Source organism: Dipodomys merriami, unplaced genomic scaffold (genome assembly GCF_024711535.1).
Source record: "Dipodomys merriami isolate MVZ:Mamm:240054 unplaced genomic scaffold, mDipMer1.0.p SCAF_26, whole genome shotgun sequence".
NCBI classification, from domain to species: Eukaryota; Metazoa; Chordata; class Mammalia; order Rodentia; family Heteromyidae; genus Dipodomys; species Dipodomys merriami.
The window spans coordinates 15027801-15049882 of record NW_027204048.1 but is presented as its reverse complement, the minus strand read 5'-3'; the positions used below and the strand labels follow the sequence as shown (position 1 = coordinate 15049882).

General features: G+C 43.0%; 1 non-coding gene across 1 annotated transcript; it reads right to left on the bottom strand.

The window, feature by feature from the left end:
* Positions 1–10177: 10177 nt before the first annotated feature.
* Positions 10178–10281, bottom strand: LOC138837041 (U6 spliceosomal RNA). Its single transcript, XR_011375143.1, has one exon. It is a non-coding gene; the product is annotated as a U6 spliceosomal RNA (small nuclear RNA).
* Between the last annotated feature and the right edge of the window lie 11801 nt (positions 10282–22082).

Sequence of the window (22082 nt, the reverse complement as noted above, 5' to 3'; positions counted from 1 at the left end):
CCATTCTTTTCCTCCCATCCTCACCCACAAGATATTCAGTTCATTTTCCATAGCATCTAGTGTCCCAAACACAAACAAATAAACAAGACAAAAGGGAAAGAAAACAAGACAGCAACCACAGCAATTGAAGCATATCTCTTGTCTTCTTTCCCTGGAGTTCATGTCTAGTCAACTTTTAATTAGGGTTATCAATGAGTAGCAATGACATGACCATGAGCATTATACACTGAAAGATGGAAACAGTGAAAACTAAGCCAAATTTTGTTTCAGTTACCGAGGAATCATTTCACAATCTGTGCTATTTTTAACAATCCCTACTATTTTTAGTAGCAAGGGGCTTTCCATCAGTGGCCACGGCTCTCTCTCCAGGAGTCATTATCAAGGATAACTGAATTAGTAGACACAATGGTTCTCCAACACTGATTCAGACATCTTTTGTCAAATAATAACCACTCAGCTATTTCTGCACATCTAAAACACACTCTCCCACAGATTCTATCTCCACATCTCCCACAGATTCTAACTCAAGTCTGTGGGGGCTCTGGGAATCTGCTTGATTTTATTTTAACCACTCAAATAAATATAATCCACATTTTAATTTGGGAACGAATCTTCTAGATAATAATGTCTTTCCAATCTTTAGTTGTTTGTGTTCAAGAAGTTCTAAATTAGCTCTATGTAACCCAAGTGAATAAATTTTTGAACCACTGAATTTGGGTATAGAAGAGAACCAATATACAAAAAAAAAAATCAAGTAATAATCATTCATGATATGTAGACTATGCTACAGTAGGCATAGAAATGAAGTCTAAACAGCAGATATGTGGTTCAAATTAAATTCTTTGGTGAAATAATTTTGATTTGATTTAATTAAGCACTGAGAAATCCTCCTCATTTATGATTACCCTCAATGGAAGGTGCTTTCACTATATTAATGCAGCATGTGTTGTATGGAAGTTTTCATCAGTAAATGTCAAAAAAGGAGAGATCATTTTAATTTTTGTGAATTGAAAAATGTAATTGTTTAAATCGCATTTACTTACTTGTTTATTTACTTATTGTCAGTCGTGGGGCTTGAACTCTGGGCCTGGGTGCTGTCCCCCAGCTCTTCCGCTCAAGGCCAGCGCTCTACCACTTGAGCTACAGCGCCACTTCCACATTTACTTCTCAAAGCTGAAATCAGTGCTTTATTTATATTTGTTTATTTACCTGTTTGTTTCCAATCACTGTTTTATGTGCATTTATTTATTTACCTATTTATTTCTTCACCCCCTCGCCCCTGCCTCTTTTTCTTTCTCTCTGGCCTCCATCACTGTCTCCCCTCATTTTCCACCTCTGCCCCTGGAGATGTCGGAGGTGTGATTTGTAGGTTATGCAATCTCTCCATCCCCTTCCACGGATGTCTTTTAGACTTTGGGACCTGCAGGACAAAGCCCGGTCAGTTCTGTAAAGTGGAAGCGCACACTAAAGGTAAGTCTGGATGTAAAGACATACATTTAACATGAGTGCGGGCATAGTCCTCGTACCAGAACACACTCACTGGACATGGACTACTTGCCATTTGTCATCACAAGGGCTTCGCAGGGTCTACATGACATCAATCACACCATGAGAGCAGCTGGAAAGATCCTGACAGTCTCCACCTTCCCACCGATTTTTTTTTTCCAATGCTGGGTATCGAGCCCATGACTACCCAGAATTTACTGCATAATCTACCAAGCCCTTCCCAACATGGCGACCTGTGAAGCCATGCAGCCTGCAGGGCCGAGAAGCTGCCCTCACTCTCATGACTGAGAGTTAAGCACAAATCCTCTAAATGGGAAAATCATTAGAAGAAAATACTAAAAGGGTTGGGTGCTGGTGGCTCACGCCTATAATCCTAGCTAGGCAGGAAGATGAGTTCTGAGGATCACGGTTCAAAGCCAGCCCAGGAAGAAAAATCTGTGAGACTCTTACTTCCAGTTAACCACCAGAAAACTGGAAGTGGCACATGGCTCAAGAGTGCTCACTTTGAGCTGAAGAGCCCAGGGACAGTGTCTAGGCCCAGAGTTCAAGCCCCAGGACTGACAGAAAAAAAAACAAACACTGAAAGGTATATTTTAAGTATGGAATACAAAGAGGCCTTCTTAACATCTCAAATGTAAAATTCATCAAGTAAATGATTAATATGAACACATATCAATGTTTTCCAATTTTGAAAATAAATAATGACCTGAAATGCAAACAATAAAGAATAAACTTGGTAGAAATCATGGAAACAAAGATAACAGGAAAAAAATATAAAAAATATAAAAAACTTCTATAAATCAATTATTTTAACCCAAGCTATCTGGGAAAGCTTGTCAAAGGAAATTTGAGGGCAATTCTTTTTTATTCTTAAAATTTAATTTTATTGTCAAGGTGTAGAGAGGGGTTACAGGTACATATGTAAGGTAGTAAGTACATTTCCTGTCACATATTATTACCTCCGCCCTCATTTTCCTCCCATCATCCTTCCCCGCATTGGACCCCTAAGTTGTAAAGTCCATTTCTAACATATTGTGTCGCTGTTTGCCCTTTGCCCTTTGTCTCACCATTTTGTTTCCCTTCCCTAATTGAAATAAACATACATACAATACACCAAAATCAAATACAGTGACAACAAGGGGTAAACTATAGGAGTTATAAAAGAAAAAAATGCAAGAAAAAAATAAATTCACATAATACATTAAAAACAACAAAAAAAAAACCCTCAAGTAAGCCAGACTGTAAACAGACTATATGGTTTCCCTCATAATAATTTAAATAATTAGTATACGTGTAGGACAGTCCTTGAAGAGGATCACAATAGCTCAATAGCTATGTACATATGACCATATAAGATGATGCTAAGCGGTACAAAGACTGTAGCTTAGTGGTAGAGTGCTTGTCCTGCATAAGTTCTGGGTTGGATTTCTTGGCATCACATAAACACAAAAAATAAATAGAAATGTTTAAAAAGATGATGCTAAGAGAAATGAACTCCAAGATATGGAAACAAGAGGTTTTTCTTTGAAAAAAATTTAATGCCAGTCCTGGTACTTGAGCTGCTGGCTGCTGTCCCTGAGCTTTAATGCTCAAGACTAGTGTCCTACCGGTGAAGGCAATTCCTTATATAAATAAATCTAAACACAAAGCTGTTCGATGTTAGTAAAAATCAAGGCGGTACAAATTACAATCATAAATAGGACTTTTCTGTGTATAGCAGTCCTGGGGCTTGAACTCGGGGCCTGGGAGCTGTTCCTGAGTCCTTTTGCTCAAGGCTCCCACTCTACCACTTGAACCACTGCTCCACTTCTGGTTCTGTGTGTGTGTGTGCTCACACACACACAAACCCCACATGTGTACTTAACAATCTCACAGACTTTCCTGCCTGAGCTGGCTTCTAACCATGAGTCTCAGATCTAAGCCTCCCGCATAGCTAGGATTACAGTTTGGAGTCTCAGGTACCCATTTAATAATATAAAATTTCTAATCAATGTGACTTGTTTACAAAAATATGAAAGTCTTGTTATATGAGATTAATGATCATGTGGGGAGTGGAAATTCTTATGCTTTCCCAATGATAATTTATATTGGTTTGAACATTTTTTTAGGCAATTGGTAAACTTCCATTAAAAGTACAAGTTAGTACATCAATCTTTAAAATTATTCTTTTTCTTGGTGTCTGCTGCCGAGAAAGGGCATGTATCAAGGTTATTGTGGTAGCCCCATATTTAGCAGTAAAAAGCCATGCAAATAGTCTTACGGATCACCTACAGTGAACAAACTATGTTATAGTCAAGCTATGGAGGGTTGTGTGATACTTAGAACAAACTAAATCTATTTGTTAACCTGAAAAAAAAAATCTAAAACATGGTAGAGAAGGGAAAAGTCCAATTGTAAAACAATCCATACTATATACAATGAACACAACTCAACAAACCAAAACTCTTCTCCATTCAATGGAAAAAAAACAAAAATTAGAGGCCATTGAAGTCAGCTGGGGGAGAGGAAGTGCATCATAGTTCACATCTCAAGGCGAGTAGCTTTTTCTGCCACATTATGCCCCCATGATTGTTCTGTAACCCCACAAAACAAGAACCAGGAGCTAAAACCTCTTGAGACTGTGAGCCAAAACAAATGGATTTTCTCAGGGATTCTGTCACAGTAACAAGAAAGATGACAAACATTAAGTTTGCTACATTTGTAAGATGTATCGGCGCCTCTGTGACCTCTGCCTTCTAAGTGCAAAGAGCACCTTCTGCTTCATCGACTGCCCTATTTAGTTATGGTAACAAAAATGGCTCTGCTATAGCTTTCCTCATGATTAATGTAATTAAATTATACTGATCAGCTTTAAAAAAATTGGCTGTGCTGGTTATACAATCATCTACCACTCTGAAATCACATGTTTTGTTTATCCGCCTGGTTTTTTACTTGCTTGTTAGTAGAGAGAGGGCTTCTCTATAGCTCAGGCTGGATTTGAACTCTCCATCCTCCTGCCTCTGCCTCCTGAGTACTAGGGTCACAGGTGTCTACCACCACAACCAGCCTCAGAAACCACTGGTTTGTCATTGGCGACAATCACCGATGTGGCCACTCAAATAACTGAAGCTCAGAGTGGTAGGGTCTTAGGGAAGTTATTGTCACTTTGTGGTTCTGGGTTTTACTCACATTTTCTACAGTGACTATGCACTGTGTCCGTAAACAGGAGTAAAAATAAGTGGAATTCTGGGTGAGCGGCCATCTTTGGAGACACACATACATATGTACAAGATCTCTCCAGGGACTCGGTCCTTTGAATCACTCGTGATGGTGGGTTACACCTTGAGGGTGATTATCAGCAAGCTTCTAAAGAGTTAACACATCCGAAATTTCTGTATAGTCACTGGCCATCATGTGGTTCTTATCATCAGAGCTGGAAAGCGATTTGGTTTGACACTGTCAAAGTCTGTGTATTGCAAAGTACTCAACTGAAATAGCTTAAACGGGAGCTCTCTGAGCCATCAGTGGTAGAAATGCTACATCTGTATCTTGGTAAACCTGAAGTCTTTGCTTTCTTTTATTGATTTTAGCATTCTTTTGTTTTGTTTTTTTAACCTGTTAGAGATATGACACGTGTAAGACCAGGTAACAACATTATACTTCCTAGAAATTTTTTTAATTTGCTCTATCTCTTTTATTTTTTCCCCTTCAGGTGGCATTCAATGGTATACAACTAAAGGCTGTACAGAGAGTATATCAGAATGCTTCAAGTTACAATTAAAGAGGCAGGCACTTTTCTCCACCCACTGCTGCCATTTTCCTTTATGTAATTTCTGAAGAAGAGACTCATTTCTACCTGGCTGGACTCATCATCAGACTAAACAAACTGCCACCGTCTTCACAAAATGGCAGCTCCTGTCCGTTAGAACTTGTCGCAACCTTTGGACCTTTTGGCAACCTTCGACCTTTGCACGGCCTCTGGTTTGAGGTCAGAAACGGACTTTGGAATTCAAAACATTTACCTCCTCTCCCACTACTTACAACTTAATACAGAAACCTCCCGTTCAGTGCCATCTCGCCCTCTCCTCCTCCTGCCTCCTTTCCCTTCTGCTGCCGATGATTTCAAGAAATGAAAATGTCCATCATCGGTTCTACACATTAAATGGTGTGCGCCATCTCTATGCAGTTGACTTCCCTCAGTATTTCTGTATTCTAAAATACAATTATAAGTGAATTCTATCACAAGATATCCCGTGACCTGAGAGTATTCATTTGATTTCCAAATCAAACTGCCTTGCGTCCCTTTCCCTGGGGTTGATACACAGTGTGAGAGAAACTAACTTAATATATGTGGAGGGGGAGGGGGATGGAAGGATTCATCATGCATCAGCTAACAAGGCCTGAAAGAACTATGAACATGACAAAAAGTTGAGACAGGAGAGAGGCCTGGCACTTGTTTTTTCCATTTGTATTGGGCATTCTACACATTCTGGATTTCTACATCTTAACCATGCCCAAGCACTTTTTGTAATGTTGGTGGATTCAGTACACCTAGTGAAACAGGAGAAATAGATTCCCAACCATAAAGAGTGTGAAAGTTGAAAGGTTGTATTGTATTCATAAATTACTTTGTTAAATGGCAACTCTTTTGTACAACTACTCAAAGAATACACACACACAATAAAGTTAAAAGAATCACTAAAGAATTAAAAAGCAATATGGATATAGTTTAAGCTACATCTCATATTTTTGAGATGCCAGATTCTATTATGGCCATTCAGTTCTTTATGGTGTAAAGTTGAAGGTTATTGAATTTTCAAATGAAGTTGTGATTTCTCTATATTTGGGAGAGTTTAAAGGAGCCAAATGGTAAATAATGTCAATAAAACCAGCTTACATTATCTTTTTCCTGGAGATATCTCGTACACTGAGTCTTCAACATGTTTCCTTATAAACTTTGAAGAAGAAAAAACAAGACAACTAGCCTTTTGCCTCCACACTCATTTCCACTATATTTCTCAGATCATCTTTCAGAGCCTACACCCAAAATAACTCTTCATCCTTATATTTAAATCAAGGTGCTCCTATTCTGTCACTTTTGAATCATTCACACTGGTAAACAGCTACTCAGATCACTAAACTTCATGGAAGTCGAACTTTTTTTTTCCTCCTTGCTGTTGTTTTCTTACATTAAAAGCAAGACTTGGTGATGAGCAAGAGTTAGGCTTATGATTTGACTAGTCATGTGCCCAGAGCTCTGAACAGTCCAAGAAACATAGAGAAGAAATGCAAACAAGTAACTCTTGTGGAAGCCATTGACTTGCATGCCACAACCACCCTAAAGTCACCATGGAAAACAAACAAAACTAGCTTCGGTTATGGTAAACTGGAGTCCCTAAATATGTCCTTATTCTGATGTCTGGGATCTGTGAGTTTATTTCCTTCTTTGGCAAAAGAGGCTATGCAGATGGGTTTAGATTAAGGATGATGAGATCAGCAGATAACCCTGGTACCTAATGGGACCAGGAAGATCACTCTTAAGAGGGAGGGGGAATGGGTGGTGTGATATGGAAGCAAGCTTTGCAGATGCTTCACCCACTGATGGCTTTGAAGAGGGACAAAGCGGCAGGTCACAAACCAAGGAATCTGGACCATGTGGAGAAGCTGGGAAAAGCGAGGAGCATCTCAATGTCGTTCGGCTGACACATTTTAGACTTCCTATGCCTAGATTGGCTGTGTATTTGGAAGTGGTCATTTGTCACAGTGACCATGAGAAATGAGCGCATGGGGCCATGCTGTGGAAGAGGTAGCATTTCCCTCCTGCTAGGTGGACAGTTCCACAAAGGATGTGATTCCCAAAGAGGCCATCTGTGTCATATGGTCTTTCCTGTCTTTCTCAGGATGTCCCAGTCATATCTTCCCTCCAAACCCACAGACCTGCCCCTGAATCTTTACCATTGACACCTCCCTCTCAACCACCTGCCCATTCAGGATTTCTCAGCTAAACATATTTATTCTTTTCAGGTTCTTCCCAGCCAGAGACAAAGTGGTACCAGGTTATCCCCTACGCGATGCATTTGTGACATCAGACTTGAAGGAAGCAACGATCTACTTTGATCCTCTGATTACTAGGGGAGCTGACTTGGTGTGACACTTTATCTGCAATGGAAATAGAAATCTCTGCAGCCCATGCCTTTGTCAGGGAGATGCACTGGAGAATTTGAAGAATGTGTCAGGAACAGAAGAGAGGCAACAAAACAGACATATTAAATTTTCCCTACTGACACTTAATTATCAAGGATTTCCTGAAATTCCAAACAACGTGCTTTTTATAGCTGAGATCACCAAGGCTGTATTGTACCTGCACAGAACCAACTCGATGCATGGCAGAGTAGATCTGAATGAGTTCGTGCCATGTGGCCCTCACAAAGTCATCCTTTGTGATATTCTTGTGGGTGGCAGAGCAGCTGAATGTCTGGAGAGCTGCTAGCCTATCTCATTAGTACATGCTTCGAGCCTCTGGCAAATGAGACTTGGCTGGTTGAAGGAAACGCAAGAGCAAAGAAATGGATGGAAGCAGAGTGGTGAATGATCAGATGCAAAGACGTGCAAAGGCTTTTGATGACTGGCTCCTTTCCGAAGACGGAAAGGTAGGTTCATATTCTACCCACAGCTTCCTGCTGTGAGGATATGTTCTACTTCCCATCCCACACATACGAAATAAACATATTGCCATTCAAAATTATGAGGTACAGCCAGGTGCCGGTGGCTCATGCCTATACTCCTACCTACTCAGGAGACTGAGATCTGAGGATGATGGTTCAAAGCCAACCTGGTCGGAAAAGTCCATGAGACTCTTATCTCTAATTAGCCACTAAAGGCCAGAAGTGGAGTGGTGTCTCAAGTAGTAGAGGACTAACCTTGAGCACAAAAAGCTCAGGGTCAGCACCCAGGCCCAGAGTTCAACCCCCAGGATGGGCCGGTGGGGTGGGGGGAGTAAGTACCAGGTACAATGGAGCTAGAAACACACCTTGCACTTGGTAATTCATGTCTCAGCTCCCATGTGGGTATTACTGAGAACATTTTCTACCTGGTAGCTTCCTGTTCTAACTAATTACTCATGTTGATGAGGTGTTACGCTTAGTGCCATTACATGCATATGTGTCTTAGTCCATTTGAGGTCAAGCCACTAAGTTTCAGAAGTATGCCAATCTTCTGATTTATAGATGGATCTGAAAGGAAGAAATACTTCCATTAGGTAGTACTGAAGAAGAACTCTGAAGACTAGAATGTTACTCGGTTTGTAATTATTTCCCATGAAGCTCCACCTCATCATCATTCTGACCAACTTTCTTTCATTGCTTCCTGGACCCAACCTCCAGCACATCTTTGGGGGAACAAATCAAATTGTAACCCATAAGAATATGCTAGTGAGCTGGGTGCCAGTGGCTCATGCCTGTCATCCTAGCTACTCCGGAGGCTGAGATCTGAGGATCAAGGTTCAAAGCCAAGCCTGGACAGGAACACCCATGAGACCCTTATCTCCAATAAACCACCAGCAAACTGGAAGTGGCGCTGTGGCTCAAGTGGTAGAGCACTCGCCTTGAACTGAAGAGCTGAGAGACAGCGCCCAAGCCCAGAGTTCAAGTCCTACAACCAACCAAAAAAAATTAAAATAAAAAGAATATGCTATTGAATTGTTGCATGATCATTTAAAAACCCAGTACGTAGTAAATTTCACAGAATGTATTAGTCAGCTTGACTTATAGCTCTGTTTGTGGAGAAGGAAGGGAGAGAGAGGAATGGTAGGCAATGAAGATAGAAGATGGTAGCGCACAGAATTCATTAATTCAATGTTTATTGAGTAAGTCTTGCGTGTCAGGTGCTGTGGAGGTAAAGCTTGTGGTGTGGGCAGGTGACAGAGGCTGACATTTGTGCTGGCATTTGGGTGATGAGTCAACGCGGGGTGATATATAGGGTTTGAAGGGAGCTACCTACCTCAGTGTAGATCACGAGAGTCGTTCAAAGGAAATGGGGGTAGAAGTCAATATCCAGAAGACAGCAATTCACCTGAAGTGGTGGAAATTTGGATAGAAAGGATTCTGCCATGGTTAATTTTACATGTCAACTTGGCTAGATATTGGACCAGATACCTACTCCAACAAAATTTGTTTGTTTTTCTATGATGATATTTTCTTAGACAAGATTAGTGCTTATATTTAAGCGAGGTGCTGGTGGCTGGCTCCTGGAATCCTAGCTTCTCAGAGGATCCCACTTCAAAGCCAACCTTGGCAGGAAAGTCCATGAAACTCCTGTCTCCAATGAACAAGGAAGGACCACACCTCATAGCAGCTGCTTCTTGGCATCGTTGGAGGCAACTGGGCCATCCAGATTCTTCTTCAGGTGTGTGGGAGCAATGATGGCTACCAGCCCATCCTCCTCATCCACAATGGGCAACGCTGCAGAATTTCATTTACCTCCTTCAGTGTGGGAGCCACCACGAATTCGTCCCTCTTCCAAAACGCAGTCATGATGTCCACCAACAGACTTCCCACCCAGACTGGGCCTTCCAATCCAGGCCTTGGACTCCAAAATATCCTGTACATGATCCTGAGGACTGAGGACCACGGGGTCTGTGGTTTGGAAGGTCTGGTGAGAAAGGACATTGCAGCTCTTTTGGTCTAAGGTGTGGAAAAATATGGGATGCTTCACAAATGTGCATGGCTTCTTTGCACAGGGGCTAAGCTAATCTCTGTAACGTTCCAGTTTTAGTATATGTGCTGCCGAAGCGAGCACTATTTATAATGTTTAAGAACTCTTACTAATGTGTCACCTCACAAAATTAACATGTAAATCAGTAGACTTTGAATAAAGCAGATTACTACCATAATATGAGAGCACCTTATCCAATCTCTTGCCTTCAGACCCAAACTGCCACTCTTCTCTTGATGCTGAAACTACTACAAGCCAACCTCCTAAAATCTCTCTCTCTCTCCCTCTCTCTGCATACACAGATGGTCCCTGACTTGCGAGCGCTCAACTTAGAAACTTTCAGCTTTGCAAAGGTGTCAACGTGTAGCTATACAACAACTCTTCTATTTTTTCACTTTCAGTACAGTATTCAATGAGATACAGGAGATATTCCACACTTGCCCAAAACAGGCTTTGTGTTCGTCAATTTGGCCTCACCTTAGGCTGATATGATTATAGTAGGTCCGGATAAGATAGGAGAGCTTGCTGTGATGTTTGATGGGTTTTTGTGCTTGCGGACTTTGGATGTTTTCCAGGTTCAGTGGGACCATGATCCATCGATGGAAGGACATCTGTACACATGTTGCTGGTTCTGTTTCTGAGAGCCAGGCGAAAATAGACTCTAAGCAGAGTGCTCATCTGTTCCAGGACCTGGAAGGCACAAGAAGCCCCACCAGATGGGATATGTAGACAAAGCCCAAGGCCCGTGCTGAGATGATGGAGCCGCTGGGGCTGGGGAAGCAGGGTCTTAAGCTGCCAGGAAATCTGGCTTCACGTGAGAGCTGGGGTAACTTCCTGCTGTCTCGCACCTCCTCACTCTTTGCTGAGGGATAACATCACACGTCTCTGGGAACAAGCCTCCACCCCACTGTAGCCAAAGGACTTGCATAGAAGACATGTGTCTCCTCTTCTTCTCCCCAAGCATTGGTGCTTGTTTCTGGATTCGGGTGTATGACCCAGGACAGGCCAATTGGAGCTGTTCCTGGAAGTTTTCAACAAAGCTTCAGCCAATAGATGGGAGAATCAACAGTCTTCCGCGCGCGAGGATGAAGCCCTAGATCCTGTGATCTGCCACGTAGATCCCACCTGAGCGAAGACATCAGGCTGATGAGAGAGAATGCAGTTGGTAGCCCAGGAAAGCATCACGGATAGAGAACCTTAGCCTTTGAACGCTTGCTTCCATTTGATCCTGAAGTCCGCCTGCATCCCAGCTCATCTTTATTTGTCCAACCCATTCTTAGATTTTTTGACTCTCAGATTCACCTTCTGCCTGCAGAAACTGGGTTTCTGTTTCTTGAGATCAAGGGTCGAGGCCAATACAGAATGTCCTGGAAGGTTTGTAAAAATACAGATATGTGGGGAGTTTTGTTGTTGTTGTTTTGTTTTGTTTTATTTTGTTGGTTATGGGGCTTGAACTCTGGGCCTGGGCACTGTCTCTCTTCAGCTCAAGGCTAGCACTCTACCACTTGAGCCACAGCACCACTTCTGGCTTTTTCTGCTTAGGTGGCTCCGAGGAATCAAACCCAGGACCTCATGCATGCGAGGCAAGCACTATACCACTGAGCCACCTTCCCAGCCCCCAGATACATGTTTTGGGCAGTTGCCTTTGGTTTAGGAAATCAGTGGAACTGGAGACACAGGGGGGATTTTAGCTTTCCAGCAAGCCAGACAAGAAAGCAATGACTTGTATTAGGAAAGTGACAGTAGTTAGCACCTGAGAACATGAAATACTCCTGCACCTAGTGTGGACAGAAGCCCTGCTAGGCACCAGGTAGTTGGCGGTGGTCTTAATATAGTACAAGGACGAAACAACAAACAATACAGACCTAATTCTTGAACGCAAATAGTATGACAATCGAGTGGAAAATGGTGTGTGCTGTTTTAGATTGGATGAGCTGAGCAGAGACCCAAGAGAAAAGGAAGAGTAAGTCATGCACTACGTGCAAGGCAGGCTTCTTCTCTGTCTCTGTCCTTCCCCTTCCCCCCCTCCCTCCCTCCCTCCCACCCTCCTTCTCTCTTCATCTCTGTCTCTCTGGCTCTGTCTCTGTCCCTCTTTCCTCTCTCTCTGTCTGTCTCTGTCTGTCTCTGTCTGTCTCTGTCTCTGTCTCTGTCTGTCTCTGTCTCTGTCTCTCTCTGTCTCTGTCTCTCTGTCTCTCTGTCTCTCTGTCTCTGTCTCTGTCTCTGTCTCTGTCTCTGTCTCTGTCTCTGTCTCTGTCTCTGTCTCTCTCTCTCTCTCTCTCTCTCTCTCTCTCTCTCTCTCTCTCTCTCTCTCTCTCTCTGTGCTGATCCTAGGGCTTGAACTCAGGGGCTGGGTGCTGTCCCTGAGCTTCTTTTGCTCAAGGCCAGTGCTCTACCACTTGAGCCATTGTGCCACTCCTGACTTTTTCTGAGTCGTTTATTGGAGATAAGAGTCTTGTGGACTTTTTTGCCTGGGCTGGCTTTGAACCATGATCCTCAGATCTCAGCCTCCTGAGTAGCTGGGATGACAGGTGTGAGTCACCAGCACTCAGCATTCAGTCTTCTCTTTGGACATAGCAAGTTTGAGATGTTGATTAGACAGCCCATTGACAATTGGCAAAGTGAGATACAAGATACAAATATTGAAGTTCAGGAGAGAGATCTGGTGAGACAGAAATTGGAGATTCATCAGCAAATCTAGGCTCCAAAGTGCCTTCGAACTGAATAAAAGCTAATTGAGGAATGAGAAGACCAGAAAAGAGGACCAAAATCTGGTCACAGGAGCCTGAAGGTTTTAGAGATGAAATAGAAGAAGCTTGGCTCACTGCCTCTCCACTGGAGAGAGCCTGACAAAGATACTAAACGGAGGCGATTTATGGGGAAAAGATGGTTGAAAGTAAGGCCAAGCAACAGAAGCCAGCTCGTTAGACTTTAACGCCTCCAGAGCACTGAGGTGTGAAGATTTACTAGGATCTCTTCGCAGCAGACAGATGCAGATACCTAGTATATATTTATATATATTTTTTTAAAGTAGGCCAATGTGAAAAGAGAAAGAAAACTCCAAGGGGGAGCTTTCAGAAAAACATGAAACTGTCTCTTAATAGCTATGGAGGCTTGAACGTCCCTAAATCCAAGACTGCTCAAGTCCTGTACAGAATAATATACCATGATATTTTCATACAGCCTCTGCGAATCTTCCACACGTTTAAAATCATCCTCTAGCTCGCTCATCCTAACTAGTTTGTTGTGGTGCTGTTTAAGGAATCATGACAAAGAGAAAGAGTCGGTTGTACATGTGCAGAACAATTTATTGTAATCTTTCCAGTTTACAGCTATGGAGCTAATATATACATTAAATATAGTGCATTAAATATAGTGGTCAGAAAATGAGAAGAAATCAGTGTAGAGTCCAGGAAAGTATGACTATTAAAAAAGTGATATACATTGAGATTTAGTGTAGGCAAAGATGCTATGCTTCAACCCTGTGGCTAGGTTGAGAAAATCTGGTGTTATAAGATGGTAGGTTATAAGTTTAGCTCCACTATTTAATCATGATACATCTGTCTGAACCACTGGTCACCCCTCCATCCACCCTTTCCCCCCTCTCCCCTCCCCCACCCCAAGAACACCTGTTTAAAATCCTTCCACTGAATCTTCAAGCCTAGGAAGAAACCCACCAGCAGCCAGGCCTAGGGAGTCAGGCCTCTGGCTCTTCTACACTGAGTGTCTCTGCCATCTGGTGGTCATAGGTGGGAACTACACACAATAATGTAACGTGGTTGTCTGGCCTGGACCCATCAAGTCAGGATGCTCTACTTCTCTTTACATTCTAGTGTCCTGGGCTGGGAAGGTGGCTCAGTGGTAGAGTGCTTGCCTCGCATACATGAGGCCCTGGGTTTGAGTCCTCTGTTAGTAGTGGCTGTTACTATAGAATAAATGATTCAAAGTATGAGAATTATTTTTCTTGAGACTAAGTAAAAGCTCATCACATCTTTGGTTTATGATAAGAGAGATGTTGAAATTTTAGGGAGGCTCAGGTATGGAAATGTAACTTGGTATTTATGTCCAGCATAATTTTGAGATTGTGTGTGTGTGTGTGTGTGTGTGTGTGTGTGTGTGTGTGTGTGTGTGTGTGTGTGTGTGTGTGTGTGTGTGTGTGTGTGTGTTGGTCCTGAGGCTTGAACTCGAGACCTGGATACTGTCCTTGAGTTTATTTTTGCTCAAGGCTAGTGTTCTACCACTTGAGCCACAGCTCCACTTTTGTCATTTTGCTGGCTAATTAGAGATGTGAGTCCCAAGGACTTTCTTGCCTGGGTTGGCTTCAAACAGTGATCCAGAGACCTCAGCCTCCTGAGTAGGATTATAGGCAGGAACCACCAGCACCTGGTTAAAAGAAGTTCTCTTTTTTGTAGTAAAAGAAACAAAAGTCCTCTTGGGACTGGCTTGTTTCACTTAACATAATGCCTTCCCGGTTCAGCAAACTATACCACATGCCAAATCTCCCTTCCCATGGAAAGTTGAATCATATCTTCTTGTAGCTATCTATGCATGAAGAGGCTGGGGATTTGGTTCAGGGGTAGGTCACTTGCCTAGCCAGCCTGAGGCCCTGAGCTCAAACACACCATGGTCAATGGGGGAAAATGGAAACCATTGCGTCTTGAGTGAAGAATGAGACAGGGCATCCACCTTCTCCAGTCGTAGTCAATATAGTGTCATGGCGAGAAGCAAAGGCACTGGAGGGCAGGGAAGCATGCCAAAGCTCCTGAACAAGCATCCTTTTTTGACACTGCCGCTTCTGCTCTGGTCCTGGCCTGGTTTCTAGGTGAGGGGAGCTTCTTTCCCTCAGGAAGAAGAGCTGTGGCCTCTACCCACTATGAGGGGGGTGGGGAAGCCGGGGACAGAGCAAGGAGGCAGACCAAATACCCAAGAGAAAGGCAGAAATGATCCTTATTCACAGATGATGTGAATCTACATTTAAAAGACCTTGAACCCCACTAAAAAAAAAACTCTTTGATCTTGATAAACACCATTTATCAAGTAAGTAGTAGAATTTGTTTCTAAGAATAAAAAATCAACATCTAAAAAAATCAGCAGTTTTTCTATATACCAACAATGAACAAACTGAGAAAGGAATCAGAAAACGAATCTCATTCACAAGCGTACCAAAGAGTTAAATATTTAGAAATAAACCAAACGAAGAAGTTGAAAAACTCTTCAATAAAAAAATATAATGCATTAAAGAAAGAAATTAAGGGACATACTAGCAAATTGAAGGAGCCCTCAAGTAAATTTGATATTGTGAAGATCTGTATTGTAATGAGCAATATACAAATTCATTATAATCGCCATCAAAATCTTAGTGTCATCCATCACAGAAATGGAAACCTAAATCTTAAAATTGCTTTGGAAACATAAAAGATCCCAAGTAGCCAGAGTAATCCTGAGCAAAAGGAGTAAAACTGAAGTTAGCACAATACCTGAATTGAAATTATACTACAGAGCCATAGTAACAAAATCAGCATGGTATTGGCACAGAAAGAGATACATGGACGAAAGGAATAGTAGATCCAGACAATAAAGCTCATACAGCTGCAGCTATTCGAGTTTTCTTTTTTTCTTTTTTGTTGGTCATGGGCTTGAACTCAGAGCCTGGGCACTGTCCCTGGGCTCTTCTGCTTGAGCTTAGAGCTCTACCACTTTGAGCACAGTGCTACTTCCAGTTTTCTGGTAGCTAATGGGAGACAAGAGTTCCACAGACTTCCTGCCAGGGCTGGCTTTGAACTGTGATCCTCAGATCTCAGACTCCTGAGTAGCTAGGATTACAGGAATGACCCGCAGTGCCTGCCTGGTATAAGCTATCTGATTTTTTTTTCACAAAGGCACCAAAAACTTAGATTGAGAGAGCAAAGGCTCCTCAACAAATGGGTTGTGAAAACTGGATATCCACATGTAGAAGACTGCTTGTAAAACAGAACAGTGTCTGCTTGGTAAGATTGTAATTACTATATTACATTGTATTACTATTATTCCCGAGCCCCTGAGGTCACTTGAATAGATTGTTTGAACCTGGCTCAATTTAGAGTCTACTATGGGGTACAAGAGGTGGGAACAGGTGTTAACTAGAAAGGATGGCTGCAGTTCCGGTCCTTGAATTAATGGGTTAATTACTGAATGAATAAGTAAGTTAATGGGCCTTGTTTTGTTTGTTTCAGTTCCAGTACTTGAACTCAGGAACCTAGCACTCATTCAGCGTGTTTGTTCACCACTTGAGTCATGTCTCCAGCTGTGTTTTATGCTGGTTATTTTGGGAAGAGATGGAGGAACGCAGACTTTTCCTCCTGGGCTAGCTTCTAAGCATGATCTTGGCTTCCTTAATAATGAGGATTACAGTTGCTAGCACTGTAATTAGCACCCAGCTAATGGGTACTTCACCTTGGGTCTGCTGGGGAAGAGAGAGGACTGTCATCCAGGAACCTGTCACAAAATGCTACCTCTCCACCTCAGGCCTGAATGGTGAGCCAAATATACCTCTGTCCTTTGTAAGATACCAAGTCTGGAGTATTGCATTCCTAGGAACAGGAAACAGATCCTGACAGCCGCTAGGGCCAGCTGAACTTTTGCTGCATATAACAATTCACAAAGTAACACACACACACACACACACACACACACACACACACACACACACACACACACACACACACACACACACACACACACACACCCCACAATATGCTGACCTCTTTCTGTCCATCAAGCCACAGAGTTCATTCATAGCTCAAGAATTCTACCCTTCTGTTTTCATCTTCTTCCTTCAGATCTTCTCAAAATGAGTCTGTTAGCTGGTGGATTAGTTGGTTGTTTCATTGGTTAGTTGGTTTGTTCTCTGGCTGGCTGGTTGGTCTGGGTCCCTGTGGCTTCCAGTCAAGTATCTATCCCAGGGACTTTGTTTACAGTCGGTTGCCCCTACTTGCTCTCTATCCCATGACCTCCTTTTATTTTTTTCTCATTGTATTTATCATCATCTAAAATGGTTTTATTCCCTTACTTCCCTGAACGATTTGCTCTGAAGTCAAACACCCTGGGTGTTTACTCATGGCTCTTCCCGGTGTCAGGGCGTGCCTGGACTGTGGGAAGTACTCACTAAACATTTGCATCTAAGGGGTTGCACCTAGCATCCATAAAAGTCAGAAACCACTGCTAGTGAGGTAACCCCCAAGGGACACCACATGGAGTGAGTCGAAGGAGGAGCAAAGAATGTGTCACAAACTGAAGCTTTCCTGGTGATCACATGGTGGAGGGGGGAGGGGGGACTGGCTATGGGATTAGGGTTCTCTCTCACCCCTGCAAGAAAGTATATTTTATCACTGGCTGTTTACAACCATTAGCATGTGGTGCCAATAACAAGCAGACTGACTTGTAGTCAGCCTTATCATTGCTATTCAATTATTTACAGATGACACAGCTCCTTATGCTTGCGTCTAGATTAGGAAGTACATTTTCATAGATCACTACATTAAAAACAAAACATTCCCTGGCCTTTGATAACTAAAAGATTGACTTCTCCTGAGCCTTAAACTTTTTTATTTTCCTTGCTGGTAATGAGGCTTGAATTCAGTCACAATCTGGGCACTGTTTTCTGACCTTTTTCAATCAAGGCTGGTGCTCTATCACTTGAGCCACAGCTCCACTTCTGGCTTGTGTGAGGTTACTTGAAGATTAAGAATCTCTCAGACTTTTTTTTTTTTTTTTGCCCAGACTGGCTTCAAATCTCCATCCTCCAACCTGAGCCATATACATCAAGATCCTGGAACTGGCATTTTGCCAGTGAGGCACAGCATGAATAACACTGTGATGTAGTTCTTACTCAATTACTCTGGTGGGGGGAAAAGCAACATTAGGACAAGTCTCCAGGAAGTATATGCTGCCCAGCTTTGGCTAGTTAAAAAAAGCATTGATGCTGTTATTAGCATTGATGATGTTATTGTGTGATGATGTTTGATGTCACCCCCAAAGTCATCCACAATCATACTTGACTTCATTTCAACACTGGGTGTAGTGTCAGCAGCATGGACCAAAGGATCCCAAACAGTAAGCTTCTGCTCTGTCGGTCAGCATGACATGTTGACTCTCCTCTTATGACCCAGAGGCAGCCTGGGTTTAGATGCTTAACTTACAAAACCTGCTTGGGAACAGTTTGATCTGGGGTCAGTCTCCTTCCATGGTCTCTGCTTGTTCCTTGCCACCAGTATTCCTAACCTCCAGGCCTCGGCCGCAGGTCAGACTGAACCCAAGTATGTCTGAGTCTCCTCATTCCCCAGGGCTGGGCTCAAATGTTATCTCCTCAATCAGATCACAGTACATTCCTAGGGAGTGACAACCTACAGGTCTTACTCATGCTCTTGGTCTATGCCCCCCTGCCCTCCCCTAGAAAAAGCCTTTCCCACCAGGGGTGTTCAATAAATATCAACATATTCATTAAATGCCATATAAATTCTTAACTGGATGTGGTGGCAATCAGGACATGAAGATAGGAGGACAGAGTTTGAGAGAAGCCTGGGCTATATAGAAAACTCAAGAGCAGCCTGCTCTCTTTTGAGACCTTGTCTCCATAAATAGCAAACTCAACCAAAAAAAAAAACGACAAAAACAAGTTCAGATTTTTTTTTGGTTGGGCTACTTATAGTCACAAGTCTTTGTTGCAAAAGATCTCTAATAGCTGCATTATCAATTCTGTTTCAAATTCAGAGCAGTAACTTTGGAGTAAGCCAGCAGTTTAACACTGACTTTCACACGTGTTCTACAACACAACCTAGAGCAAGTTATTTAAGCCTCATTTTCCTCCCACTACTCCTTTAATGAACTTTAAAAATCAAGATAATTTATCTAAAAGCTTTAGTGCAAGGCTTGGTTCAGAGCCTGTTCTCAACTGATGCAGTCATTAAGGTTGTAAGCTAACATCGCCGTGCCTGATTGTACCTCCAATTTTGTTTTAACTCGTACACTCTGTCCTAGGGTCAGCGTGACTTACTGAGTGCTCCCGGCGATGACTGCTCACTCGAGTGCACATCCAATACTCGACACGTCCCCACAACTTTATGATGAAGCTAGCCCACTCTGACAGAGTCTGAGAGCGCAGTGGGACTTGGAGAACTGGAGCTGGGCATTTCATTTTGAAAGGAACTTCCTGAAGGAAGAAGGAGAGAGGAAGTTCCAGGAACTGCAAGACCATGATTTCTAGGCGATCATATGTTCCTTTGAAAACATTTTTTTTTCCCTCAAAAATGTCTTTATAGAGGCACTAGAGGCTGGAATCAGAAGGAACGGAATGAAAACTTCTGTCTAGACCAAGGGCATACTTGTGAATAGACACGTGGCTGTCTTCTATTTCTGTTCATGAGCAGCCTGAACACAGAAGAAAGCAGGTAGGACCTTCTTGTGTTGGGCGGGCCTAAGGGAGGGTGGAGACGGAGAACCAGCACTCCTGTGGAGACACGGAAGAAGGGATTGCAGTGGAAGAGGTAACACGGACCGGTCAATACCCATTGTAGAGTACACTCATTTCCACCCATCTTGAAATACTGGTCTTGGGAAAGAGAACCATGATATCCTTTAATGTATTCAATCTGGAACCTCCAAAGCTGACCATCATGGAAGTCTTAGAATTTGGACTTTCTTGGTCCTTTGTGCTTCCTGGAAAAGGAACCGTGTTGGCTTCTTCTCTGGAGGCCCGGCCTCCAGAGGGCGCTGTGGCCTTCCCTTCTCCCAGTGGAGCTGTGGTCCCCCAGCCAAGCACCTCACACATCCCAGGTCCCCATCCCCATCTCGTCCGCTAGGTTCTGGAGACACCTCAGAACAGAATGTGCATTACTAATGCACTTCCACAGGAGCGAAGACTTTATCCAGAAACCTGGGTGAGACTGAGCCAGCATTTTGAAAGGAGACCTCCTAAAGAAGGTTCTAAAGGGAACATAATACACACAATGTCAAAACTAGGGTCTGAGAGCGCGATTGAGGGTGAAGCGCACACACTCAGTGCGTGAGAGATCTTGGGTACAGTCATCAGCACCAAAACAAGACAAAGACAACAGAGCAGCAAACAACCGAAGCAGGCAAGTGATTTCTACTTTGTGTCTTCAGTGTCTTTCTTCAGGGTGGCTGTCTACTCCTATAAGAATAATAAGAGGTTTAACTCATGGTCTTAACAGGAGCAAAGCCAGCAAGACAGAGCACAGATTACAACCCAAGAACTGCATGATCTGAGTGAGCAGTGTACACATAAAACAGAAGGCAGTTGCCATTTCCTTCCTAACGTCTTATTTATGTTGTAGCTTCCACCAGTCCCTTGCACGAGCTCAATAACTGGCCGAAATGACTGAGTCAGTGCACGAACATCTCTGCATGCACAATCTGCTTTCCCAATATTACTCATCTAGCTATATTTATCCAGTGAACTTTGAGTCATTTATTATTTTTAACATAGCTACGGCTTCCCAGGTAGCTCCCAGGTTCAATAAATACAGATTTCCACTTCCTTATCCTGGTACTGTATCTTCCTTGGGTCGTCATCTTGCCAAAGATTGAGAAATACCACTCTGAACCCTGGGATGAAGGACCACTCTTGTGTTTATATCATTGTCAGAGCCTGTCAGGGCTACAGATTTTTCTTGAAAGAAAAATGTGTGTGTGTGTGTGTGTGTGTGTGCGTGTGTGTGTGTGCACATGCACGCACTCACGCTTACTATTTCTCCTTTAAAAGAAGGCAGTCAGTTAACCTCTGGCACCAACCAGCTAAGTCAAACTTCCCTGCTTTTGTTTCCCTTCTTAAGGAGTTTTTGTGTCCTTTTTTTTCCCTCACAGACAAAGAACCAAAAGATGACCTTCCACATTTCTCAAGGTTAAGAGCTGCAGAATACAGACAGAGCAGCATCGGGAGGAAGTGAGGATGGACGGGGAGCTGGCCGCAATGTGGAGACTCCCTCTCCCCTCCCCAGAAAGCTTCTCTGTGACCATCAGTTCCAATTCCAAACAAAGCAGGGCAGAAGAGAGGATGGGTTGAAGAAAGGGGGACAACTGGGATCCAGCCCAAGTTTCATCAAGGTGCCCCTGGGTCCCCAATACTCTTCTCACCAACACCTCTCAAGTGCCTGATCCGAGAAGCCCCGGGCTCTCCAGGCCGCATCATCATCCATTCCCTAAATAGCTTGGTGGCCTGATTCCGGAGAAGATTCTTCTAGCTCCAGTCACTCGTGGAGTATTCTCCTATACGTGCAACGCTGCCCATGTCATCTTCCGCAGGTGACTAATAGACCGGCGTCATTGTCCTGGACGTGTGACTGGTGACATCCACTCACGCCGTCAGAGGAGGCTCAGGATCTTCACACAGCAAAGCGCTGAGACTATTTTCCTAGTTGTAGCTCAGGTCAGAGAAGTGGAAACGAAGAGACAAAAAGGCTCGCTGTTTGTGAACCCTTCCTAGAGCTAATCATTTCAGTCCTCAGTAAGTAGCCTAACTCAACAGCTACGGAAGGAAGGGCTTAAGAATTTTCAAATGAATTATTTAGGGATAACAAAAAGATCATTTTAAAAATAGTTCACTGAGACATGATCAATGATACAGGATGCTAGGCATTCACACACAGGAGGACCAACGGAAGAGGAACACAAAGGCACAATGCCTTCGGGCTCTGGTCATATTAAATAGTATTTATTGAAATGAACTCTAGGAAATGGAAACAAGAGGGTTTTTTTCTCTTCATTGCTGTTTTTTTTCTTTTGTCTTATTTGTTCATTTATCTGTCTTGGGTAAGAGGAGGCGCAGAAATGAGGGACAAAAGGTGAACAAATGGCAGCAGTGGGACTCGCTAGACACTATGTTGAAAATGAAC